Source organism: Loxodonta africana, chromosome 11 (genome assembly GCF_030014295.1).
Source record: "Loxodonta africana isolate mLoxAfr1 chromosome 11, mLoxAfr1.hap2, whole genome shotgun sequence".
Lineage (NCBI taxonomy): Eukaryota > Metazoa > Chordata > Mammalia > Proboscidea > Elephantidae > Loxodonta > Loxodonta africana.
In genome coordinates, this window is record NC_087352.1 from 51,074,329 (window position 1) to 51,087,873 (window position 13,545).

The window sequence follows — 13,545 nt, forward strand, 5'->3', positions numbered from 1 at the left end:
CTGGTTGAGTTAATATCTCTACACATAAGAATCTGTTCAAATCTTTCAAATTTTTCTAGTTCACATTGTCTGTAAGATAAAATCCCAAGTGGAGAAAGCATTTAAGGGTATTGGTGATCTAGAATCATACTTCTTTTCCACCTCAACTCCCACCTCCTGCAGTTCTACTCTGTTTAACACAAAGGGTCACAATGACAGCAACAGGTTTTGGTGTGGTTTATATAGAATTAATTTTTCCACCAACCTCCCCCCACCCCACACACCTTGTGCTCTGAAATCGCACTGGTAATCTCAAAAGCATAGCATCACATTGTGTAATAATTAATTGCATACTTTTGTCACCCACTTTACTGCTAACACCTTAAGGCAGAGACCATGTCTGATTAACCATTGAAACTGTAGCATCTACCATAGGGCCTGGTGCAGAGTAGATTCTCAATAAAAGTTTGTTAAAACAGATTTTTTTTTTTTTTTTTAAGACAATTCCTTTTATTACAAACATTTGGTTAGATAGTCCAGGTTTTCACTAGTCCCCTAATTGGGAAACATTGAAAATTTATGTGAGAATGACTGTAGATTATTTCTAATTTGTTCTATTTATCTGCCTATATGAACACAGTCGCAAATACTACTGTCTTCATAAATTCGTACCACTCTGTGTACACATATATATAGATTTATATAAGCATGTATAAATGTTGAAGTTAGCTGGTAGTAGGCAGATTGAAGCTTCTTTTACTGCCAATGCTGACTCACTTTCCAATAATATTTTTTTTTCTTGTGCTTTAAGTTAAACTTTACAAATCAAGTCAGTCTCTAACACGAAACCTTATATACACCTTGCTATATACTCCTAGTTGCTCGCCCCCTAATTAGACAGCACATTCTTTCTCTCCACACTGTATTCCCCATGTCCATTCAGCTGGCTCCTGTCCCCCGCTGCTTTCTCATCTTGCTTCCAGACAGGAGCTGCCCACATAGTCTCATGTGTCTACTTGAGCCAAGAAGCTCACTCCTCCCAGTATCATTTTCTGTCTTATATTCCAGTCCAATCCCCATCTGAAGAGTTGGCTTTGGGAATGGTTCCAGTCTTGGGCTAACAGAAGGTCTGGAGATCATGACCTCCAAGGTCTTTCTAGTCTCAGTTAGACCATCAAGTCTGGTCTTTTTATGAGATTTTGAGGTCTGCATTCCATTGTTCTCCTGCTCCATCAGGGGGATTCTTTGTCATGTTCCCTGTCAGGGCAGTCATTGGTTGTAGCTGGGCACCATCTAATTCTTCTGGTCTCAGACTGATGGAGTCTCTGGTTTGTGTGTCCATTTCTGTCTCTTGTGTTCATAATCACCTTGTGTCTTTGGTCTTCTTCAGTCTCCTTTGCTCCAGGTGGGTTGAGACCAATTGATGCATCTTAGACCCCAGATGCCACTCACCAAAGTGGGATGCAGAATGTTTTCTTAATACATTTTGTTATGCCAATTGACCTAAATATCCTCTGAAACCATGACCCCCAGACCCCCACCCCTGCTACTCTGGCCTTCGAAGTGTTCAGTTGTATTCAGGAAACTTTTTTGCTTTTGGTTAAATCAGATTCTTTAAAGTAAAACTCTTTTTGGATTATGCTAATCTGGAATTCATGTGCTAGAATGTTGTTGCCATTTACAAGTAAAAAACTAACATACTAATTAAAAATTAATCCCTTCTATTTGCTAAAGCAGGTCTCCAATGAATTTACCTGTCAGTGTTCTGTTACCCTAGACCTACTTTATGAAATTTCAAAGCTTGATTTCTTTAAAAATATCCCATCGTTTAGACTTTGTCATGCAAATAGGCTACTCTTCCTATTAGTATACTTCTAAGAGATTTTAAGGTTTTCCCACTTTGAGACATGCCATTTCTAGACCTGTGATCAGACTTGAAGCCTTTTGAAAACTCCATAGTTTTTGTTCTGACCACTCAACTGAATTTCATTGGCTAAACCTCCTGAAGGAGAGGGGAAGATTTATGCCATCGCATTCTGCAGAAATGTTCATAGGTCAGCATTTGGCTAAGTCATAACATCCTCATGCAAATGAATGACCAATATGTTCACTTGGGTGTCCAGTCTATCATAGAAGACGTCAAGCCAAAACCAGCTAAGAGGACTTTGAAGCTCTTACTTTAAGTTCAGATCTGCAGTGGGAAGTTCTCCATTCCAAATAAGGTCAATTTTTGGGCCAACCATTGTATTCGTCATAATTCTTGAGAAATGTTCCCCCTTAAGTGGCTGTTTATTTCAATCGAGTAGCTCTTTTGAGAAACAGATGGTGAAGGAATAAGGGTATTTAGCTGGTGACTCAAGATGACTGCCCTAATTTCTGAAGTCACACTATAGTGAAGGCAATCAAAGACAACAGGGTAGCCAAATATGTCTACATCAGTCAAGATCATGCTACAAAGGGAGAGACCTTTGTCATGTGTTCTGCACCAGCTATGGTATGCTCTACAAAGTTAGAGAATGCCAAGTGGTGAGAACAAATGTAATGGGATTAATCAAGCAGTATTCTTTCCAAACTTTAAATGTCCTAGAGAATAAAAAGTGATGGGACTTCAACATTAAGTCATTCTCTGTTTGAGAATCATCCTGATTATTTTAATTGCAAGAGAAAAGGATTCAGTTCTGCAAACATGGACCCTGGTCCACCTTCTTCTGGTTATTGTTTCTGTTCTCAGCAAGAGCATAAAAGAAACTCAAGGTCACTTCTGAGTTTGGATTGCTAGGGTAATTAGTTTGATCTCCATGATTCTTGGATTCCAGACCTTGGCCGTCTTGGCCTTTGAGGCCCGGTAGTTAAGTCTTTCTTTATTTGATGTCAAGACTTCCTTGGCTGGCTATTGACCTTAGGTAATCAGGGAATTCCTGACCTCTGCCTTGACTTTCTGACTTCCAGACCTTGGCTCACTCTGATGATCTTGGCACATGCTGTGCCATTTATGCTCCAATTTAGGACCTGGGCTCCCTTTCAGGTTCTTTCCCATATCTGATCCATTCTTTAGTCTTTGCCTATTCTTTGGCACTTATGTTCAGTGTGACACTTTGTAAACTGTTGGCCTCTGAAATAAATACAGAGGTAATGTCATGTAGACCACAACCAGGACAAGCAGAATCCTTCCTTAAGGTGGAGTTCAGTGCAGGAAACTGTATGCCTAACTCTAGCAACAAATTAAGGAACAATTCTTTTTTTTTTTTTTTTTTTTTTGTAGCATCCTGCTAAGCATTCTTAAATTCATTTTTTTTTTACTTTTATTTTTTATTGTACTTTAGATGAAGGTTTACAGAACAAACTATTTTCTCATTGAAGAGTTAGTACACATATCGTTTCATGGCATTTGTTAATAACCCCACAAAATGTTGACACTCTCCCTTCTTGACCTTGGGTTCGCTTTTACCGGCTTTCCTGTTCCCTCCTCCCTTCTAGACCTTGCCCCGGGGCTGGTGTGCCCATTTAGTCTCCTTTTGTTTAATGGGCCTGTCTAGTCTTTGGCTGAAGAGTGAATCTCGGGAGTGACTTCATTACTGAGCTAAAACCGTGTCTGGGGGCCATACTCTCAGTGTTTCTCCAGTCTCTGTCAGACCAGTAAGTCTGGTCTTTTTTTATGAGTTAGAATTTTTTCTACATTTTTCTCCAGCTCTCTTGGGACCATCTATTGTGATCTCTATCTGAGCAGTTGGTGGTGGTAGCCAGGCACCATCTAGTTGTACTGGACTCAATCTGGTGGGGGCCATGGTAGATGTGATCTGCCAGTCCTTTGGACTAATCTTTTCCTTGTATCTTTAGTTTTCTTCTTTCTCCCTTGGAAACAGCAATTCTTGAGAAGGCATAATGCTCATAATCAAAGTTGGCGGTGGTGCTGGTGCATGAAATTGTCTGGAAAATCTGGGATTTTCTTTCAAACCTGTCTACTTCACCCCATCCTACTGTTTATACTTTTAATTGAATCATACTAACACAACAAAGAGTAGATAAATTTATCTATTTTATCTTCAGATAAATTGTTTGCCTGTCAATAACAAAACACTGTTTATTTTACCTATTTTTTGAGGGAAACACTTCTTAAATACACAAATGCCTGTCTTCTTAAAAAGGTTATGCAGAATGAAATTTTTTTTTAAATTTAAACAAAAGATTCATGTTTATTTCAGATGTCCGCTGATGGAATCAAGCATAGATTACACTTACTTTTATGTGATCTGTAACCTTCAAAGGGTCAGTTTTCTGTTGCTGTGTAACAGATGCTCCAAAACTTAATGGCTTAAAACAATACCAATTTCATTATCTCCCATGATTCTGTGAGTTGACTGGGCTAAACTGTGTGATTCTTCTGCTCCATGCTGATGTGGGCTCCATCTGAGGGCTTGATTTGGCTGGCATCCAAGATGACTTGCCATCCAAGCCAGTTGGTGCTGGCTTTGCTAGGAACTCAGCTGGAGCTGCGGAACAGGGTGCTTTTGTTCTTCTCTATGTGGCCTTTTCAGGAGTTTTGGACTTCTCATAACATGGCAGCTGAGTTCCAAGAGGGAGAATTCAAAGTGGCAAAAAAAGTGAAAGCTACAGATCTCTTAAGGCCCAGCTCTGAAGACATACAGTGTCACTTCTACCAAATCCTACTGGTCAGAATAAGCCAAATTCAGTATGGTTCACTGGGGGCCATCTTTGGATACTAGCTATTAAACACGTTAAGCAAGTTTATTTCCACCAATAAAGTCCTCATTTTGGGGGGGGGGGGTGGCGATTACTTACGTGGCTCAGTATCTAGTTAGTATGCTGTTGGTTCCAATTCTAATTCCTGGCCTCTTGACTTGTTCTTTCATGACCAAATCCTACCTAGATATCACATCTAGTCATTGGCCTCTGCCTCTCCTCCCCCAAGTCGTTTAGATGGCTACAAGTCATGTGCTGCTAAGTTTCTGTCACACTAACTGCCTACGCCCTCCTTAGATAATTTCCTCTTCCTCTGTTTCTCTCAGTACTGACTCCGCACTGGCTCAGCCTCCTCTTATTCACTGAAAAGTCTGTTTTCTCCATCTGGGACCTATTTGACTTGAACCCAAACATCAGTCTGACCTGGATCACTGCTACCTGAGTCCCACTAATGCAGGAGGTTTGCTCAGAGACTAAAGGTTGCTAAAGTCTGTCATTATATTTGATTTGGTCCTGGCACATTGTAATTCTGAGGACAATAAATGGGTGTTCTTTTGAATTGTTGGCCAGGAAATATTTGCTATTTATTTAGTTGTGTGGATGCTCTTAGAGTCCCCAGGTCCTCCCACCCTCACCTAGTGCCCTGTTAGCCACGTTGAGATAGCTACATAAGTTTATGCTCTTACTTACATGGCAGTATTCCCTTAGCACCTTATTTATGTTGACTCTGGCATGTCAGCTTGTAAAACCAAGGAATGTTTGCAATTTAAGAATCTGGCCATACCTGTAACACTATCCTATTTCTCAACTTTTAGAACATCCATGGTCTTAAAGAACGTTTGCATTCTTTAACACAGACTCCTGGGTCATGTAGATCCATCTTATTTCATTCTCTTCCAAAAGAAACAGAGCATGGGTTGGCATAAGGTAGAGGTAGAATGCTTCTGTAATGACATAGTTATTTTAAGATTTCTGACTAGGAAGCAGCTTGTTGCTGCTAAAAAGCTTAAAAGAACACTCCAACCTGCCAGGACAATCTATTAACAAAATGTCATTTTAGCATGCATGAGGCTTATGTGTGTACCTTTAATTACTGAAGTTGCGAGTTATTAATAGATTTGTTTAACCTCATGTCCTGGCCAGGTCCCAATTTGAATGAGCGCATTCTTCCTGCCTAAACTTTCCTAGTCCCAGGCTAGCTAAAAAATGATAGGCTAACCCTGACTTCCTGTGGTCCACTCAAATAACCAATAAGCATTTAATGGAGCATGAGGTGGGCGTCCACTCATTAAGGCGTATTTTCTACAACAGTGATTCCACATGGTAGCAATGCATATTTATTGATTTGATTTAGATTCTGACCTGATGCAATGGCAATCCATCTCTTGTATCATTTATGATGTGGTGCACTAAAAATAGCCATAATATTTCAAGTGTTTAATATGTGCCAGGCACTACTCCAAGTCTTTTATTATCTCATTTTGTCCTCCCTCGTAACCTTTTATAGACAAGGAAACTGAGACCCAGAGAGGCAAAGAAACTATATCATATGGCATTGACAATTCCTCTGCCTTACCAGATGTAATTAGGCAAAAAAAAAAAACACAAAAACCCTTCAATACAAATCATATAGGCATCTCATCATAAGGAGCTTTAGTCTTCCTTTCTAGGAATTACAGAGAGGTGGTTTTTTGGAATCAAGAATGGAATGGGTGGGGCAGGGCACACATGACTGAAGAAGTTTATGAACTCTTTCTTTGAACTCTTTATAAGATAAAGTCTCAAACACACACACCTAAATAAAAATATCAATAGGAAGCAAACATAAATTTATACATAACTCAGTGCCATCAATACATATATATACATATATACACATACATACATACATATACATATATACACATATACACACACACACATACACACATACTAGTTGTTGTGGAGTTGATTCCGACTCATGGCAACCATGTGTGTGCCAGAGTAGAATTGTGTTCCATAGAGTTTTCAATGGCTCTGATCTTTCCAAAGTAGTCTCCAAGACCTTTCTTTTGAGGAGCCTTTGGATGAATTTGAACTGCCAATCTTTTGGTTAGCATTCAACAGCTTAAGTGTTTGCACCATGCCGAAAAAAAAAAAAACAAAAACCAGTTGCCTTGGAGTTGATTCCAACTCATAGCAACCCTATAGGGCAGGGTAGAACTGCCCCACAGGGTTTCCAGCGAGTGCTTGTTGGATTTGAAATGCCAATCTTTTGGTTAGCTGCTATAGCTCTTAACCACTGTGCCACCTTGGCTCCTTGTACTACACAGGGACTCCATAACCTGTAAACAAAAGTATATTTACAGATACGTATACGTTTTATGAATGGCCAAAAAGTCCTGCCAAAATTAGAAAAATCCTTAAAGATTATAAAATATTTCTTAAATAAAGGATGCTTGCTTTGATGAGCCAAATGTAGAATTATAAAAGCTTGTGTTAAAAAATAAATGAGACTTATTTCAAGATTCTTAAGAAATCGTCAGACACTAGGATCTTGGTTTTGTGCCTTCATTTGGCCGGTCTAGACATGTCTATGGTCTCTTTTAAATCTGACATTTTTGTTATAACTATGAGGAAAATTGAGAAGGACAGCACAAAATCTTTGCCTCGGAAGGGAGGGTTTACTGTCCTTATCTGAAGTAGAGCCTATGACCTTTATAGCTTTCTGTTGTCGTGGAGTTGATTCTGATTCTTTGCGACCCAACAGGACAGAGTAGGACTGCCCCGAAAGGTTTCCAAGGAGCAGCTGGTAGACTCAAACTACCGACCTTCTGGTTAGCAGCTGAATGCTTAACCGCTTTACCACCAGGGCTCAGGGCTCAGGTTTTATAGCTTTGGAAACATCTAAGTATTTTTTCCACTTAGGGAAAAGCTGAAAACTCTACTGGAAATCTTCTGTTTCTATATATGTCACAGCTACCAATGTCATTTACATCTGGAGAATATGTTTTATCTCTGTACTGTGTTTGCTCCAAACAGCATACTTTATCCCTCTCTGTTACATGCAGATCCTGAAGCTGCCTTCTCTCCAGCTTTAGTTACTCCTGGGCTGTCATCATCTGCACATTGGCCTATTGTCACAGCTAAGAAACTCTGAGTTAGAATTCCCTTCTGGTGCCACATGGGAATGGATTGTTTTGTTTTAAAAATTATTCATATAAATGCTGCTTCCAATGGCAGGTGGGAGAGCAATTACTGACAGTCAACCGTATTCTCTTAGTTCTCATGTCCGAGGTTCTTGGTAGAAAGTTCAGTTGATTTGACTCAACAGACTTTGAGCAGAAGGAACCAGAAGGCCAACGTACCTTGTTATTTGCCTTGGCAGTATTAGATGTTAGTGCTGTTGTTTAGTTTAAAAAAGTTCCTAAAAACATTAATGCCAAATTGTTAGCCATGAAAATCCTAGAGAATGAAGATGCTCACACACCAGTCCTCATAAAAGCTCAAAATAACATTGTAAAGTAGATAATAATCTCCCATTTTTCGCATGGGCTTCCAAAACAAAACTTCTCCAAGTCGTTTTCAAACCCTGCTTTCAATTCTTTGACTCACCCTCTGGATTTCCTTGAATTAAATGGAAAATAAACCAGAGTAAAATTATACACACTGAAATCCAAGTGCTTTCTGTGATCAGGGGCTGATTCCATTGGACTGCTAGCAAGTCTACTATAGCTCCATTGTACTTTTAAAATAAATAGATTACCTTAAAGAAAGATATCAGAAAGCACCATTAGAAATGTTGAAGTCTAGTTTAACAAAAACAGCTTGAAGTCAGCTCAAGGTTTGGCTTGTCTTCCCCAGGACACATTCCTCTAGGCTAGGAGTTGACTAGAGAAGAAAGCACAATTTCGTGTTTGTTTTCAGGACACAAATGGACAACTTGAAAATCATAAGTCTCTATTAACAGCCATTGTGAAGCATCTGGAAGTGGACTGGAGAAAGACCATCATTATATTTCTTTACTTGTCTGAGGACTAGGTGTATGGTTTTTCCACAAGCCCGTGGCTTGGGTCGGGATGTCAGAGATAGATGGAAATTCATTACACACATGTGGTAGGGCACTCCTGACCTGGACAACTGTTTCTTTTTTCTTGATTGGCTGAGGGTATTTATCAAGACCTAGAAAAAATTGCAGCTGCTTACCAAATACACCCTAGTCCTGGTCTTGTTTCCTGTTATTGGGTCACACTCTGCAGTCACATTTTATTGTTTAAGCTGAGACAGGGCCAGGGCAGTCAAAATCCAACTTTTTCATTAGTGGTCTTATTGTCATTCCCTTTCTGCCCTGATAAAGACGTTGATCCAGAGGCTAATATCTGGTTCCTCCAGGACCCCCACCTTGTACTGGTGTATCCCTGGACATTCATGGTTCAGAGGCAATGGGCATCAAGAGTTACCATCAACTCCCTTGCTGCTGTCACCTTGAGTTGGCTTTTCCCTCTCCACTTTCTAACAGCACTGACAGAGGTAGGAGTGGGTGTACTGGGCACATTGGCAACATGTGTCGAGCTTGTCCTGTATAATACTATAAAGTTTATAAGACTTGTTCTTTGCTTCCTCCATCTTTAGAATCTCTAGATTCCAAGAACACATAGTGCTTTGTGATAACAAATGAAACCCTAACGAAAGCTCATCACTTGTGTGAGTGGGTAGAGAATTTTTTTAAGAAAAGTTTTTCATGCACAAGTGTTAGTCATTTTAGTCCTTTTCCAGGAGTATTTAAATTTTTGAAGAGGGTTTCTGCAGAGGGCAGTGAGGATTATCACAATCATTCAGGAATGGTGGGATTTTAGGCAGTAAAGAAGGAGATACATTTATTCAGGTCTGGGCCTCATCCAGGTTACATAGCTGACTCTTTTTTTTTCAGACTCAAATATGAAGCCTAGGACTGAAAACTGTCTTCTACCAAATTTGTGTTTTCAAGTCTTCCTCTTTATCTACCCTAAACCACCATATTTCTGCTTAAAAACAAAAGCTGGAAGCCAATGGTGGTACACAGGGACCAGGAAGACAAGAAGTGAAACTATTAGAGGAAAGGTATTAAGTGGCTAAAGTCCTGCTGATGACGCGTGTTTATTTGGGCATGATCATGGATGCTCAGGAAACCCTGGTGGTGTAGTGGTTAATTGCTAACCAAAAGGTTGGCAGTTCAAATCCACTAGATGCTCCTTGGAAACTCTATGGGGCAGTTCTCCTCTGTCCAATAGGGTCGCTATGAGTTAGAATTGACTTGTTGGCAACCGGTTTGGTTTATGGATGCTCACACTTGGAACAGAAAAAGTACTATTAATGGTGAAGAGCTCGCCCAAATGATGAGAAAAAATTTATTCTGTGGGGCTAGTTCCAAATTCCTGATGAGAAAAAATTCAAAGCACTTATCCCTAAGGGCCTACCTTTCAGGCATTTGATTCACTAAAAACAAACAAAAAAACAAAAATCAAACCCATTGCCGTAGAGTCAATTCCAACTCATAGCAACCCTGTAGGATAGAGGACAACTGCCCCACAGAGCATCATGAGTTACCATTAGCTCCCTTCCAAGGCTGTAATGCTCACGGAAGCAGACTGCCACATCTTTCTCCCACAAAGTGGTTGGTGGGTTCAAACTGTCAGTCTTTCAGTTAGCAGCCAAGCTCTTAACCACTGTGCCACCAGGGTGCCTCCTTTGATTTACATTCCCTCTAAAATTTTCTAAGGGTTGTGAAAAAATTATGATCTATTTCAAAAAGTGCAATTTATACTTTCAAGGTGTCCCACATTAGTTAGCACTTCGGTAAAAAAATAAGCAAACTAGTAGAAGAGAAAGGACAGTGAGAAAAGAGAGTGTGGGCATAGATGTTAAATGGGCCAGGTTAAAGTTAAATCAATCGACTGCCTTTATACCAAAAAAAAAAAAAAAAAAATCCAAAAAGCCCAAACCCGGTGTCCTCAGCCGATTCCGACTCGTAGCGACCCTATAGGACAGAGTAGAACTCCTCCATAGGGTTTCCAAGGAGCATCTGGTAGATTTGAACTGCCTTTATGCTGTAGACTAAATCAACAATATATAAAAGTTTGATGCACAGAAATAGTATACAACATCTTTCATTCAAATTTTCCCAAGTGTTTTATCTATTCAAAGATAAATATATAGACTTTTTTTTTTTTAGGGAAAGAGACCTATGCTTGAAAGAAATGCTTCTTGTGTTTTTCTGATTATAAAATAATGTATGCTTTATATAGAGAAACAATAAGGACAATGCAATAAAATGATTAAAATGACAATAATCTCACTACCAAGAGATAAGCACTGGTGATATTTTTCATATTTCTTCTACTCTTTTCCTTATGTGCCTGTATACATACAAACACGTTTTACAAAATTGAGCGTGCTGTGTATTGTTCTGAAGCCCTTTTTGTGCTTTTATAATTAGAATAGTTCCACACTATTATATATTCTTTAAACAATAGTTCACTTAAAAATGTTTTATTAAACATTGAATTGGTTCTAATTTTTTAAATATTATAAATAAAGCTGGCACAAAAATAGTTGCATCTTTATTACTTTATCACTTTTTTGTGCAACATCTATTTTATCCATTTTCTAATTCAGGGTTCATGTTTTTATTAAGTTGTAATTGCTCTCGTACATTGAAACTATTAACACTTTATAATATTTGTTTCAAATATTTTCCTAATTTTTCATCCATCTTTCACATTTACATACTTTTATTGACATATAGAAGTTGTGCTAAATTGATTGATTTTATTTTGCTGTTTCTTCCATTGCTTTTAAGTTTTGAAGGCCTTTTCACCACCCAGGAAGTGACAAATATTCACTTACATTTTCTCCTTGTTTAAAAAAATTATACATGAAATTGTTGCTTACTGTTTTTAAAAAGACAATGGAGAAGTATAAAATCGATGTGGCTTCATTCTCCGCCCCCGCCTTCTGCCCATCTCATTCCAAAGATGCCTCTTTAGTTTTCTTTTTTTTCTATTTTTGGTGATCTTACTTTTTACATTTCACATTTTAATATCTGCTGGAATTTATTTTGCTGTGTGGTCTGAAGTGAAAAATCTAACTTGAGGATTTGTTTTCCAGGTAGCAAGCCAATTTTCCCAGTACCATCGTTGAATAATTCATTCCTTCCTCATTGGTTTGTGAAGGCCCCTATTTTTTGAGTTACAAGACAGGAAACTTGCAATGACGTTATGCAACAAAAATGACTTGCTTTCAGTGTTAGAATATACAACTGGCCAGGCACGTGGTTATTCATACACCTACACTGTGTGGAGGCAGAGTGCAGCGCTGTAGGGTAAGCGATTCGATTGTCCATTTTTAACAGAATGTTCTAATTTACTGAACCACACAAGCCTTTAATTTTTCAGTTCAGTTCAGTTCAATTCAACTGACTTAATTTCAACCAGCGTTTATTAAATGCTTATTATATGATTCACTGTACTATGTGAATTATGGTTGATCCGGTTTTGGATTTCAACCCAGCCTACAAGCAAGTAGGAAGTTGAGCAACTTGCCTAACAATTGAGACAAAAACCAAATAAAATTCCCCCAAACAATTCGAGAGGAACAGGAGGAGCCTTTGTTGAAGCAATTTTAAATGACAATCTTCAGAGTTTGTATTGATATATTTGGAGGGCGCAGAGTGCTTTCATATTCTTTGCTCAAAAGCCAGCAATAATGCATTGTCCAAATCATTTGGCTTATGCCATTGGAGCAGACTGGAAGCTCATAAGCACACGATGGAGCAAAATAAATAAATAAAACAACATATGTAACCCAAGGAGACGCAGCCCTTTCCCAGCATAAAAATCTAGGAGGACAAAGATGCCTGCCATTCTCGGATAACTAACTACCCACAGTTCATCAAGTGCAGAGGAGCAGGCAGGAACTAACTTCTTATCACAGATGCCATGTGAATATCTAATCATGTCCACAAAGATTCCGTTTCCCTTGTATTTCTGTTGCTTATCTTTTCTTTTCATCATGTTAGCATACATTTTTTTTCATAGTGTGATATAAAAACAACCTGATGAGATGATGTATATATATTTGGCTCCTATTAGAAAAAACAAACTAATTCATATGATCCCATTACGGTATGACAGAAAACTGCTGACAGGATGGAAATGTACCAAAGACATGCTTCTTCTGTTTGGTGTCACACTGCCATTTTTCTTTATTACTCCTGACATGTTGCTCCTCACACCAGGCACAGTACAGGAGACTGGGGAACACTGATTGAACCTCACTCCCCAGGGGAGTTCAGAAGCACCTGCTGATTGCCCACGACCAAGGCAGTTGCCTTCCCCCCCTTCTACTGTGCTTTCTGTCTTGGAATCTCCATAGGACGTGATTTTCCAGTAATCCACATAGGAAGGATTTTTTTTTTTTCCATTTACTTGACAGTATATTGTTATCAAATTAATTACAAAGGTATTTTCTTTTGAGCATGTGTGCTTTTACTTCCTAATACTCAGTGCAGTCACAATTTTACATTCATTCGCGTGGGTATTTGAATCTGTAAATTCAATATGTAGAATCTAGTGTATTTGCACAGCAAGTGGTCCCCAGTGCCTAGAACAGTGAACGTAACAGGGACTCAATACGTATTTAGTGACTGCACGTTGAAGGAACCAATTACAGGAGAGAAATTTTGCTGGATATGAAGGACACAAAGGATTGTGACATATTGTTTCTGTTGTCAAAGTACTTGTAATAGAAATGGGGAGCCATGGCAGATAGACACAAAATGAAGTTGGGAGACAAGCCAATGGTATAAGAAGTATCCAATGAGAGGTACCACAGTCTGTGCTTGTGGCC